This window comes from Phoca vitulina, unplaced genomic scaffold (genome assembly GCF_004348235.1).
Source record: "Phoca vitulina isolate PV1807 unplaced genomic scaffold, GSC_HSeal_1.0 scaffold55, whole genome shotgun sequence".
Classification (NCBI taxonomy): Eukaryota; Metazoa; Chordata; class Mammalia; order Carnivora; family Phocidae; genus Phoca; species Phoca vitulina.
In genome coordinates this window covers 3,918,266-3,930,347 of record NW_022589758.1, presented here as the reverse complement: position 1 = coordinate 3,930,347, position 12,082 = coordinate 3,918,266, and the positions used below count along the sequence as shown (strand labels likewise).

General features: G+C 44.5%; 1 protein-coding gene across 3 annotated transcripts in view; it reads right to left on the bottom strand.

Moving 5' to 3' along the window:
* Positions 1-12,082, bottom strand: part of NHS (NHS actin remodeling regulator) — a 347,530-nt gene that overhangs the window by 89,103 nt on the left and 246,345 nt on the right. The window lies entirely within an intron of this gene.

Genomic DNA, 12,082 nt, shown 5'->3' with positions numbered 1-12,082 from the left:
GGCTCATTATTGGTCTCTATGGTAACACATTTCAAAGACTCCTTTTTGGATTTCCAAGCTCTTTCCTTGGTATTTCGCTCTCCACTGTCATTCCTCTCTCACCCTCCTTCTAGCTCCTTCCCCATGGTTTGAATCCACAGTGAGCTGAAGAAAAGAGACACCATGGCTGGGTAACATCTGTTCATTAAACAAGAGTTACTAATGGTCTGAGCAAGAACCTAAGCAAGGTTCTTAATAAAGTGCACGGGCTTGCTGACAACTATCTGCAGCCTTGGGAAGCTCCCTTCACTTACTTTCAGGCTTAGTGCTGTGTTCCAGAGAGCTGAAGTTATTGGAAGCTCAGCATCTCTGGAATCAGTGGGGCATTTCAGTATTATCTAGCCTACAAACTTTCAATTTTTCTACTAGTCATCTTGGGGGAATCCATAATAAAGGTTCTAGTTCTGTCTCTTGACATTCATGGGCTATTCAGCTTTCGAAATACTGGCACTTTCTGATTTTTCTGCACATAGATTAAGCCCATTATATGCTCCAAATCTGTTTTAAACTCACCTGTTCTGCTTAATTATTCTGTGGACACCGACAGATATTAGTTGGCTCCTAGCTTAGAGGAGCTAAAAGAATTGACTTGAAAAGCCTAAATAATTTTATTCCTGTTCCAGGGGTGATATTACCTTTATGTCTTGGGACGATTTACCAAGAAAACCAAGCTGTGCTTCAGACCTGGTCTTTGGATTATTCTGATACGTGGGGATGTGGTGCTCTCCCAGCATGAGGCAGGGCCCAGGAGAGGAATTGGTGGGGCAGATCAATGAGACAGAATGGAGGAAGCCAACAGAGTCCAAATACCTTCACAGTCTGATTTTACTTTTTTATCGAAGAACCAAGATAACCATATTTAAATGATCCTCTTGGTCTGTTTCTTCATCTATGAAACAAGGAGGGTGGAGATGATCTATCGGGTTTTCTCTAGGTCTGTCATTCTGGAAGTCTATTGTTCTCTGAAACCTGGCACCAAAAATACCTTCCGAAATGATTGCTGATCATCAGTACTTAGTTTTTCTTCCCATTTCTGCTGATCATCCAGGACTGATCACTCTACACATAAACTTTAGCATCTGCAAGAGCAATAATTGCTCTGTTCTGTGGTTTGCGCAGGCTGGGTAAACTTTTTGCCCCAGAATGACCTTGTTTGTGACCTTGGGGATCCCAATTTCAGCTCTACGCTCCACCACACACACCCTCTTGTTATGTTTATGGGGTGGGGCGGCTTCCCTGCCTTATTCTTTTCGGCTCCGATGATGGAAACCCAGGTTTGCCTCCAAAGTTCACTTCCCTGACGCAGGTTGGATACCCCCTTCCTGGTGGAGGGGGTGGCTAAGCCTCATCTCCCATCTCTCCTTAGCACATTACTCCTGCCACTGCCCCACCACGGCTCACAAGAGACCCCACGACTTCCAGAAGAAATCAGGGCTATAAAATGGCTCACTCGTTCATAAGGAGCTATGTGTTTATTCATATCTATTTTATACCATCACAAATGTAAATAATTTCCGGGTGCAACCACCCAAGCTAGTACCTCTATGGCTGCCTGTATGAAATTTCTCTCTCAAAATTCTCCAAACCATCTGGCATAAACTACTGTATTGTGACCTGTTAAAATAAGTAACAGCTGTGATAATCCCTCTCGATTTACGGCAAGCTATAAAGCTTTGCATATACTGGCAATGCATATAAAATAATAAATAAAACCATTATCATTCTGTGCTGTCTTGGTGGGAATTATGATGATTTAGCCAAAATGGAGCCCTATGGAATGCATCAGAGGAGAAGCAGAGGTTTTGCCCAATCTGGCCCCCTCTAGCCCCCAAAGACCAACTTCACTACTTAGAGCTCTGAGATATGTTTGAAAACCTTATCCGCTGTAAATGCATCCTCTCTGAGAGAACATTATTCCCATCCATTGCTGCCCAACTTGTGTTTTTTCAAAGCTTTCTTTTCTGATGGTGGGCTTCCAAAATTCCACAATATATCCAGACTAGAAAGAAAAAACAAGCCATACACAACTCAAAAATGTGAATAATTTGCAGCCCCCAAACTAAGAATCACCTTGGGATTGTTAACTGTAAGCTTATGTTTTTGCAAACACTGCCAAGATCCCAGGTTGAAAAAGACTGTATCTAAGTCATCTTTCAAAGATATGCTGTACGTGGAAAAAGAAAAGCCAGTATCTGGCAGGAAAAGGGACTGGGCATCTTTGATTCTGTGTCGAAGAGAGTTACTGTGGCCACTGCACATGAATTTCAAAAAATTAAGGAGACAGGGACGGAAACTAACATGACATGGCTGTTTACTATGTGCCTGGCATTATACCATCATCTCCTCTAATCCTCGCAACAGCCAGACGCCTTAGGTATTGTTCCTGTTTTATGGTTGAGGACATTGATGCATAGAGAGGTTAAGTTACTTGCCCAAGGCCATCCTGTTAACAAGTTGGGGAGATGGGAGGTTGAACTCAGGTGTGTGTCTGATTGGGAGGTTCATGCTCTCTCTGCCTCACCACACTGTCTTGTGGACAGCTGTTTGCAACCTTTTTCTGCCACGACCCACATGATAGGTTGACAGATAGTCTGTACACGGGTTGCTCACTGTCCCGGCCAGGGGCAATTACCTCCCCTTCGTTTCCCACTTATAAAGTCTCTTTGAATGCCAGTGAGAGTTACCTTATTAGTGGAAGAACTCCAGATCTATTTTAATTTATATATTTACAAAATGTGCAAATAAGGATGTTTGGTTATGATGGTAGATGTCAAAAACAGCCACGGTACTTGTTAGCTCTTCCCATCAAGAGGTGGAGTGTGTTTCTCTACCTGGAATCTGAGCACGCCTTACGGCTTGATTACGCCCACAGAATGTGCTAGAAGTTGACACTGTATGTGTTCTGAGCCTGGGCCTCAAAAAGCCTTACAGCTTTGCTGATCTTGGTACCTACCTGCACTTACTGCCACTCTGCCAAGAAGCCCAGGCTAGCCTGTTGGATGATGAGGCACATGTGGCCCAGCTGCTCCCCTTACTGTGGCCCACAGCTTGCTAACTCCCAGACATGTGAATAAGGCCACCCTAGGTCATCCAGCCCCAGATGAATGACAACAGACAAAAAGCAAGCCCTGCAGAGTTCAACTGAGCCAGCCCAGAGCAGCAGACTCTCCCATTAATTTTTAAGCCACTAAATATTGGGGTGATCTGTTACACAGAAAAGGTTAACTAAGGAAGTTATTTAAAATAAATTTCTAGCCACATGTGAAAACAAATACTACTGGTTGAGAATTGCTGGTTTGAACACAAATTCCATAAACTGAAGTGAACTAAAATAAAAACAAAATAAGTCCTTTTTGATGGCTCCAAATACTGTCATAGCTCAAAGTCGTCACATCAGCTCAGTTACATCCCATGAAAGTGCCAGTTCAGGGAGGCTTCCTACAGACAGCCTTCAGTCCCAGAAGCCCACCCCACCCTCCAATCCTGGACTTGTCCGGCTGATGGGGAGTCACACGGTTTGGGGAAAAGAATCACCAAGGTGAGTGGCCCAGAGCCACCCTCAAGAGACAAACAGTGGATGGAAGGAAGAGAAGGAGAGATGATGTGCTTGAAGACTATAAATGCCAACGCATAGCCCCAGAACCCCTCTAGGAGATAGAAGAGCAACGCCGTGGAGCAAGAAGAACCACAGTGATGTTAGCGTGTGGCGTCAGTTACGGAAGGGTCAACAACGGCGGCCATGCTGTCCGAAGAAGGGAGGGTATCCACAGCTACAGCTGGGAGGGAGAAAGAGCTGCCCACCCTTCTCTTCCTACACACTTGGGGAAACTTAGAGATGGATGGGAACCCTCAGAAGGAAGAAAGGAATAATTACAAACTAAATTAGGGCCAAATTGAACTATCTGAGAAAGAAAGAAATAATGGTTCTCAACCTTGGCTCTACGTTGCAGTCTCAACAGAATGAAATCAACTCCTGCACTCTTCTTAATCACCACATTAATTACTAACTTTATTTAATAGGAAAAAAATGTTCAGCATTTGGAATTCTCACCAGTTTCAACAAAAGCTGTTTCTTTTGAAGAAAATGCTGGTGAATAACGATTAGTTCATTGTTCGGCTCTTTTCGCATGTGGATGCTTGGGCTTGTTTTTTCTTATTTTCTTAGTAAATCTGGGAACCTTTGAACTTTGAATAATTTCTTTCTTCTCTCAGTGCCCTCTAGTTATACAAACACAAAAAATAATTACAGGGGCAGTATTTACATCTGTACGTCTATGGTTTTTTTCATTTGGTATTTACACTGCTGAGTGAATGAATGAATTTAGTTCATTTTACTTCTTGGGAAAAAACGTATGTAATGAAAGGGGGTGCATTTTAGTTGACTCTGGCAAAGTTTTATAAGGAGCATATAAAGGAGAAGGAGAGAGAAAGAAACCTTCTTTGTAGTCCTGAAAAAATACGTTGGTCTGTACCCTAAACAGTTTTTCTACATTTGTGGTTAAACACGTACTCATTATGTTCCAGAAGAGGGGATGTTTTACTGAAACACTTTATGAGTTAAAAAAACAAAACAAAACAAAACACACAAAACCCTCTCTACACCAGTGTTTGCAGTTTCTCCCAGTTCAGGCTCTGAACTTGCTTTCCAACAGCTTTTCCCAACCTGAGAATGTGGCCAGGACACTGGATTCAGGCTCCAGGCTGGGACCTCCATGAGTTGCCTTCCACGCGGAATCAGAACCAAAACTTTCAGATTGGAGCAGACATAAAAATAGTATTACATGCCCCATTGGGAGGGAAGATGTCTTCATTTAAGGATGGGGTCAAAGGGAACAGAAAGAAAAGTGACCAGGTGGGGAGAATCAAGGGTCCCTAGGGTACAGCAGGAGCTCCACTTCAAGCCAGGTGGAGACATCCGCCCTTTTGTCAGAAGCCCTCTAACCATGTTTTACCACCTCGAGTGTGACGTGGAGGAGAACTGAGGCATGGTTTAGCCTGTTCTTGAAGAGTTTGGTTTAGAGTAATTAATTTCTAAAAGAAGGAAGGGGAAGCGGTGGGAGTTTTCCGAAGAATAATTTCATAATAAACAGGTCATGTGTTAGAAAGCTGCTTTGCACATAGGAGCTCCTTTACTCATAAATATTTCTTTTGGTCCCCTAAGTTTTTATTTAAGTTCCAGCTAGTTAATATACAGGGCAATATTAGTTTCAGGCGTAGAATTTAGTGATTCATCACTTCCATACATCACCCGCTGCTCATCCCAACAAGTGCGCTCCTTCATCTCCATCACCTGTCTCACCCATCCCCACCCACCTCCCGTCTGGTGACCAGCAGTTTGTTCTCTAGAGTTAAGAGTCTGTTTCTCGGTTTTTCTCTTTCTCCCCGCCATGTTCATTTGTTTTGTTTCTTAAATTCCACATATGAGTGAAATCATATGGTATTTGTCTTTCTCTGCCTGACTTATTTCACTTAGCATAATACTCTCTAGCTCCATCCATGTCATGGCAAATGGCAAGATTTCATTCTTTTTAGGGCTGAGTGATAATCCATTGCATAGATATATCACATCCTTATCCATTCATCAACTGATGGGCATTTGGGCTCTCTCCATAGTTTGGCTATTGTTGATAATGCTGCTATAAACATCGGGGTGCATGTGCCCCTTCGAATCTGTATTTTTTGTATCCTTTGGGTAAATACCTAGTAGTGCGATTACTGGGTCATAGGGCAGTTCTATGGTTAACTTTCTGAGGAACCTCCATACTGTTCTCCAGGGTGGCTGCACCAGTTTGCATTCCCACCAACAGTGTAAGAGGGTTCCCCTCATAAATATTTAAGATTTTTTCAATTGATTTTTTTTAAAGGAGAGACAACAGATGGTTCAGGTGTTCATTTGTCTCGGAGAGGGGACAGTTCTAGAATCAGAGAGATGCAGATGTCAGTAGGATTTGTAAGAGTGATTTTTTCTAGCTTCCTGGGAAGATTATTATACATCCAAGGTGGCCTGCTGCTGCTGCTGCTGCTGCTGCTGCTGGTAGAATCTGGGAGATCGCAGGGAAAGAGCACTCTGAGCTCATCCCAGGCCACTCCAGTGATTCTGGGATGTCACTTTGTGTCTCTGGCTTTAGACTTCCCTCCCCCCTCCCTCTGACCGTGGGCACTAAGCCCCAATACTGAAGCTGCAGGATGTGGGGATTTGACGCCTGAATACAGTCCATCTCCAGCCTTGGACTGTCCTAGAATTCATTTGTAAGTTTTTCTTTTTGATTCAGGACACATTTTCCCATGGAAAAGGAGTTACAAATGGCGTTTAGAGTTCCAGGTTTACCCATTAAGACTTATTTCCTCCATAACATTGCTGGGGAGATACGCAGTTGCAGTGAGTGGGAGTGGAAAACAATACCAGTATCATGATAGTGAATAGATGTTAACAGAACTCAAGAAGATGGTTTTAAAAATGAACCTTAAATGCTGGTGCCCAATGAAACGTAAGACTAGAGAAAGAGTAGTCAGCTGATAGAGACCTTGGGTCTACAGCTGGAGTATCTGTCTCTGAGGATTAATGACTGGTTCTTTATGACCAATATCACTAGAAAGAGTCACTCATTCCAAAGAAATAATATTTTTTGAGTACCTAAAATCCTCTAGGCAATATGATAGCAGAGATGAAAGGCCTAGTCCCTACTTTGAAGGAGCCCATAGAATGGCCGACTAAAAAGATACTACACTACATACAAGGTTTTCAGGGGGACTCACACGTCCTCCCGAGGCACACTGTGTTGTGCCTGGGGGTTCAGGGAGCCACAGGATAGATGTTGAGGGAGCTTCCTGGACCACTAGTTTTACTCAATAATTGGGGGGAGATTATTTTATATTAAATAGTGTAGAGAATTGTGCTAATTTTATAGGAATGTTTAGGATGATGCACAGGACTGTAAAGAAATCTTAAGGTCTACAGAAGGCTGTTTTGGGCCATAACCAGCTGTACCCATGGCCTCCTTCCCCACCCTTTGGCTCAGATCCCCTCAGGGGTACTAGCTCGTCCTCTGCCCTTGGAAGTAATACTGATATACAGGCATGCACAGCATATGGGCTATGGAAAGAGAGAAGTCTGAATCACCCTGGGTGATTTCAGGAAAGGCTTCCCAAGGGAAGTGAAGCTTAAGTCCAGGCTTCCAAACCAACCAGAACTTGGCCAGGTGAAACAGGTCATAAAAGCGTTCTAGAGAGGGGACAGGGTGCACAGGCCTGGAAGTGTGTAAGAGGGCATGGTGTGATGAGAAAATGTAAGCAATCTGGTGAGACTGGAACACCGGGCTGGTGTGGGGGATTTCAGAGACCCACGCATTATCATATTTCAAAGCACAAGAAAGGATGATGAGTCCAACACTTCTCCGTTCTAGCCGACAGGTGGTGCTGTTGGTCCAGTGCAGCTTGGTTGGCTATCCAGACCAAGTGGCCTTGGGAAACCCAGGAACACAGATGGTGATCTGAAGATGGCCAAGTGTAGAAGGGAGACGTTTAGAAATAGGGTTTTGTAATTCCAGGAAGAGCTGTAATCATATCTGCTACTTGTTACTTTGCTCAGAAACTCCAAATGAGATAAAGTATAATCCCTGTAAGCATCTTCAGCAGGATGCTGAAATTAAGAAATGAGAGGACAAACTATCCTTTCCCCCACTGGAAAACATCATCTCTTCGCGCTGAACTGCCCGTACGTCCAAGCAACGATGTGAGCAAATCTGCACTGGCACTTCATGAGCTGCCACAGCTTCTAGCACTGGTTAATCCATCACCTTTTATGATCCCAGAAGACATTTACGACCCTCTCCTAGGAAATGAATATTTGAACAACATATCATTGATAAACAATGCTGCGTAATAAATATATCAGTGACAGGCAGTCAAGTTAATTAGCAGAAAGTTCTAGAGTCATTATTGGGAATTGAAAGAGAAAGTAAAAGGCCTTACCTTCCCCCAAGACATTTTCTCAAGACATAGGACGCTCTTGGTTCTGTCCCTTGCCTGACACCTCTTCTGAGCTTACAGTTGCATATTTTGGTGGGGGCCATCTCCGCTGATGGGATCTTGCTGCCTCAAATCAAAACTAAGTTCCCTTCTACTTTGGCTGATCTGAGCAGAGACTGTAGCAGAGGCCATAGCAGCTCTTTTACCACTTAACCTGTATGGCAGCCGTAGAATACCGCCTTGCACTGAGTTTGGGGTCATCATTGTCAAACTGTTGCAGGTAGTATCACCTGGTGGTAAACAGCCTGGGATCTGGACTCAGACAGACCTGGGTCCACGGCCGGCCTCCGCAACATCTGAGCTGTAATCTTGGGCAAGTTACGTTACTACTCTAAGCCTCATTTTCCTCATCTAGGATATAAGCATACAACTGTGCCTGCCTCGGAGGGTTGCACTGGGGATCAACTATGACAGAGTCATTAGCATAGTCCTGCTGAGCACATAATAAGGGGTCATTAAATGACTTTTAATATTAGCATCCTGGTCTTCCCCAACCGCTGGGCCTAAAATCTCCTCAGCCCCAACTGTCAATGGACCAGCTCCTCTCAAACACATGATACTGATCATTTATGATGCAAAAGTACTTAGCCTTATGTGTTAACTGCCACACTTTAGAAGAAATAAGTTTCATTGCTTCTTTCCGGAAACACCTTTCCCTTGTGACCTGCATGAAACCACTGGAGGATAAACAGATTTGAAGAAAAAAATACCCCGAGTGAATATTTTTTGAAGTTGCTAAAATAAGTTGGTGGAAACAGAGACCCAAGAGAAATGGTAGCAGAAGCTATTGGTTTTATATTTACACCTTCACTCAGACACCCACCCACTACTGAAATTATCAGCCAGTGTGTAAGACGTTATACTGAGAAATGGAGGAGGATTAAAAACATCTTTTGATACTTGGATGAGTCTGCTTTCATTTTGCTGGAGGTGAACTGATATTAACCAAAGTATGCCAACATATGAACGATGAGGATCAGCCTCAGAAAAACTGGGGTAAGAGTAGAGGGAACAGAGGTTTATTACCGGTGACGGACGGCATCAGCGGCCTCCGAAGGACCCTGCAGGCTTTGCTCACACACCTCCAGCCCCGGCTCCTAATGAGGACGATGGTGGCGGCGCACACTCACTCGGGCCCTGTCCAGTGTCAAGCACTGCGCTCCGTGCTTTAGTTTTATTACGCCATCCAGCCTTCACAACAGGCCTAGGAGGTTTTGCAGAACAAAGTGCAGCTTAGAGAGGTAACACCCCAGAAGGCTTCTGGCTAACAAAATTCCTCCCCATCCATCAGAGCCTAGCTCAGATCTCACCTCCTTCGGGAAGCTTCCTTCCTTTCCCTCTTTACCTCCTCCATCCCCCATTCAGTTTTTCTTTGACTGTTTTGAAGTCTGTTTCTTTTCATTTCCTTCCTTCCTTCCTTCCTCCCTCCCTCCATCCCTTTTTTCTAGACACCTGGAGGTGTAGTCACACACATTAGGTTGGTTCTCTGGATGTAGCTCTAATACCTTAAAGGTAGGGAAAGTCCTCAGTTTTGACCCAAATACATGGCAGGATGTAGGGAGATTCTGTACCCCTAGAATCTGCCCCAGGCCTAGACATCTATTAAATTGCAATGAACTGGATTTTTGGCCTTTCCCAAGTTTCAGGTTTCATAGTTATTTTCTACTTGATACTCTGGACCAAGGGCAGAGAAATGTCACTGTTCTACAGAGAGCTCCACACACAAGAATGTTGGGGAACAGGAAGTCACTTTTTTGTCACTGAACTCAAAAGCTTCCCTTCTTATAGGAATCAAGGGTGTATCTTATCTCCCAGCTATTCCTTCTGAGTCCATCAGTGGCTGGGCCTGCCACCCTCCTATAAAAGGAGAGTAGACAAAGAGAAGCAGAATGTGATTTGGTGGCAAAGAACATTTTTCCCTGGCAGAAAATGGAGTGACTTTTAGCTTATCTGCTGTCACCTTGTTAATGTGATCATTGTTCTTCAAAATAAAATCTCTTCTTACCCATGATGTCTTTCGTGTGAAAAAAATTTTTTTAAAGCAGCAACTAAATGCCAAGAAAAGAGGAGCGGGGGGTGGGGGGCGGTGGGGAGAATGAAAGGCTAATCAAGAGAAGCTACAAATCAACTTCTTTGCAAGGAAAAGCACTCAACATACAATTATCTTAATTCTCCCAGGTGGCCATTTTGCCTTGCTTTCCAAGGTAGGTGTGGAAAGTACTAGAAACCTGTGGCTCCCTTCATTACCCCTGGCTTTCAGGGCAGGAGCTACAGGGCTGCCTCAGTTGGGATGAGTAATTTATCGTCACTTAAGCCAGGGGCTCTGTGGCTGTTGATGTGTGCCCCTGGCCTGTTCTCAAGCACATCCTTATTTCAAAATTAATCATCCAGCCCTAACTTGCTGGTGAAGGTTTCCGGGGATAAAAACTTAGATGGAAGAGGGAACCTAGTTGTTAATGGCCAAATGCCATCCATGGCAAACATAACACAAAGACAAGGCAGTGAGAGAAGAGTGATTTACTACTCTATCTTGAAGAATAAATCAAAACTTCCTCTTTGTGCCACTGTAGGGTGGAGGCAAGAAAGCGGCCCAGATAACATTCCTGAGAGGCCTCCATTCTTCAAAGCTGAGGAAACATTTGCATCTTTCCCCTTATTGACATTTGGCCTCTGGATGCTGAAGAACCAGTTCTGTGTTTCAGTCGTGAGAGGATATAGCTGAGATTAATTCCCTTCTGCATCTCCTTTCTACCATTTTGGGAACCAGTGGTTGTCACCAGACTCAAGGTCAAGGAGTTATAGCCACACACAAGGCCAGCACCCCTCAGGAAAGTGGAGTTTCTCAGTCTTCCTGCTGACCCAAAAAGAGGTACCCAGGGGGAAGGGAGCCATGCTATCCAACAGAATATTCAGAAGCACAGACCGACTTTAGAGGAGACTAGAAAACTCTGCCTTGAACACAGACAAGTAATTTCTGCCCAAGTTTACACACAGAGGGGTTGTGTCGGATAGAGACCGCGTGGGCAGCAGACTATAGTTGTTTATAGCTTCGTGCAGCCCTATCCCTTCCTGATCTTACTCTCTTCTCTGTCTCCCCACCCCCCAGATTTAGAGAAGGTAAGAATCAGTCCAAAGCAAATAGTCTTTATTTTTATGCAAAATATTGGCTCTATCAAAGATGTTTCCCTTGGTTTTAGAGACCAGATACTTTTTTTTCTTTCTTCTTCTTTTTTTTTTAGTTTTAAAGATCAGCAGAGTGAGCTCATTCTATCATGTTCTTAAAAATAGAACAAAATAAGACCAAACAAAAAAACCCCACAAACAAAAATCCACCCCAAACCTGATACACCTTAACTTATTTACCCTAACAGAGTCAGTCCAGAGTCCCCTCCAGCAAGCTCACTTGGCTTGCCACACCACCCCAGGAGGGAGAGTCGGTCCCTCCTTCCTGCGGACGGGCCCCGAGGTACTGTGCCCAGCCTTTCTGGTGCTCACACATCAGTATCCTCCTGACTTGCAAGTCCCCGGGGGCAGAACTGCGTCTTGGTCGTGCTTCATGCCTGCAGCTGAGCCCAGTAGCCGGCAGAGATGCTGGTTCATCGAGTTTAGCTCCCCCCAGTGCTGCCTCCTTCACGGACGAGACCAGTAGTCAAGGCCCTGCGGAGTGGGAAGTAACCCAGTTGGGTAGCTGGGAAAGAGGCCAGGTCTGGGACAGAAGAGTTCAAATATTCTACTGAGGAATATTCCACAAGAGACAGGGACTGCGAAACTTGAGGAATTTTTCAATGGTGAATTTTTGTGTCGTGCCGAGTTTTTTCCTGGCTCATCTCAGCCTGCTCAATCCAGTGGAACACTTGGCTGCAGGCCCTCCCCTAGGTACACAGTTGGTATTTTCCTGTCCCATCTGCTAGTGCCTCTGGAGGACATCAGGATAAGTGGGTTGATCCAGAAAGGACACCCACTGTCCTGGCCCTCTGCCTAAGACATGCAAATGGAGAACAGCTTCCCAGCCACA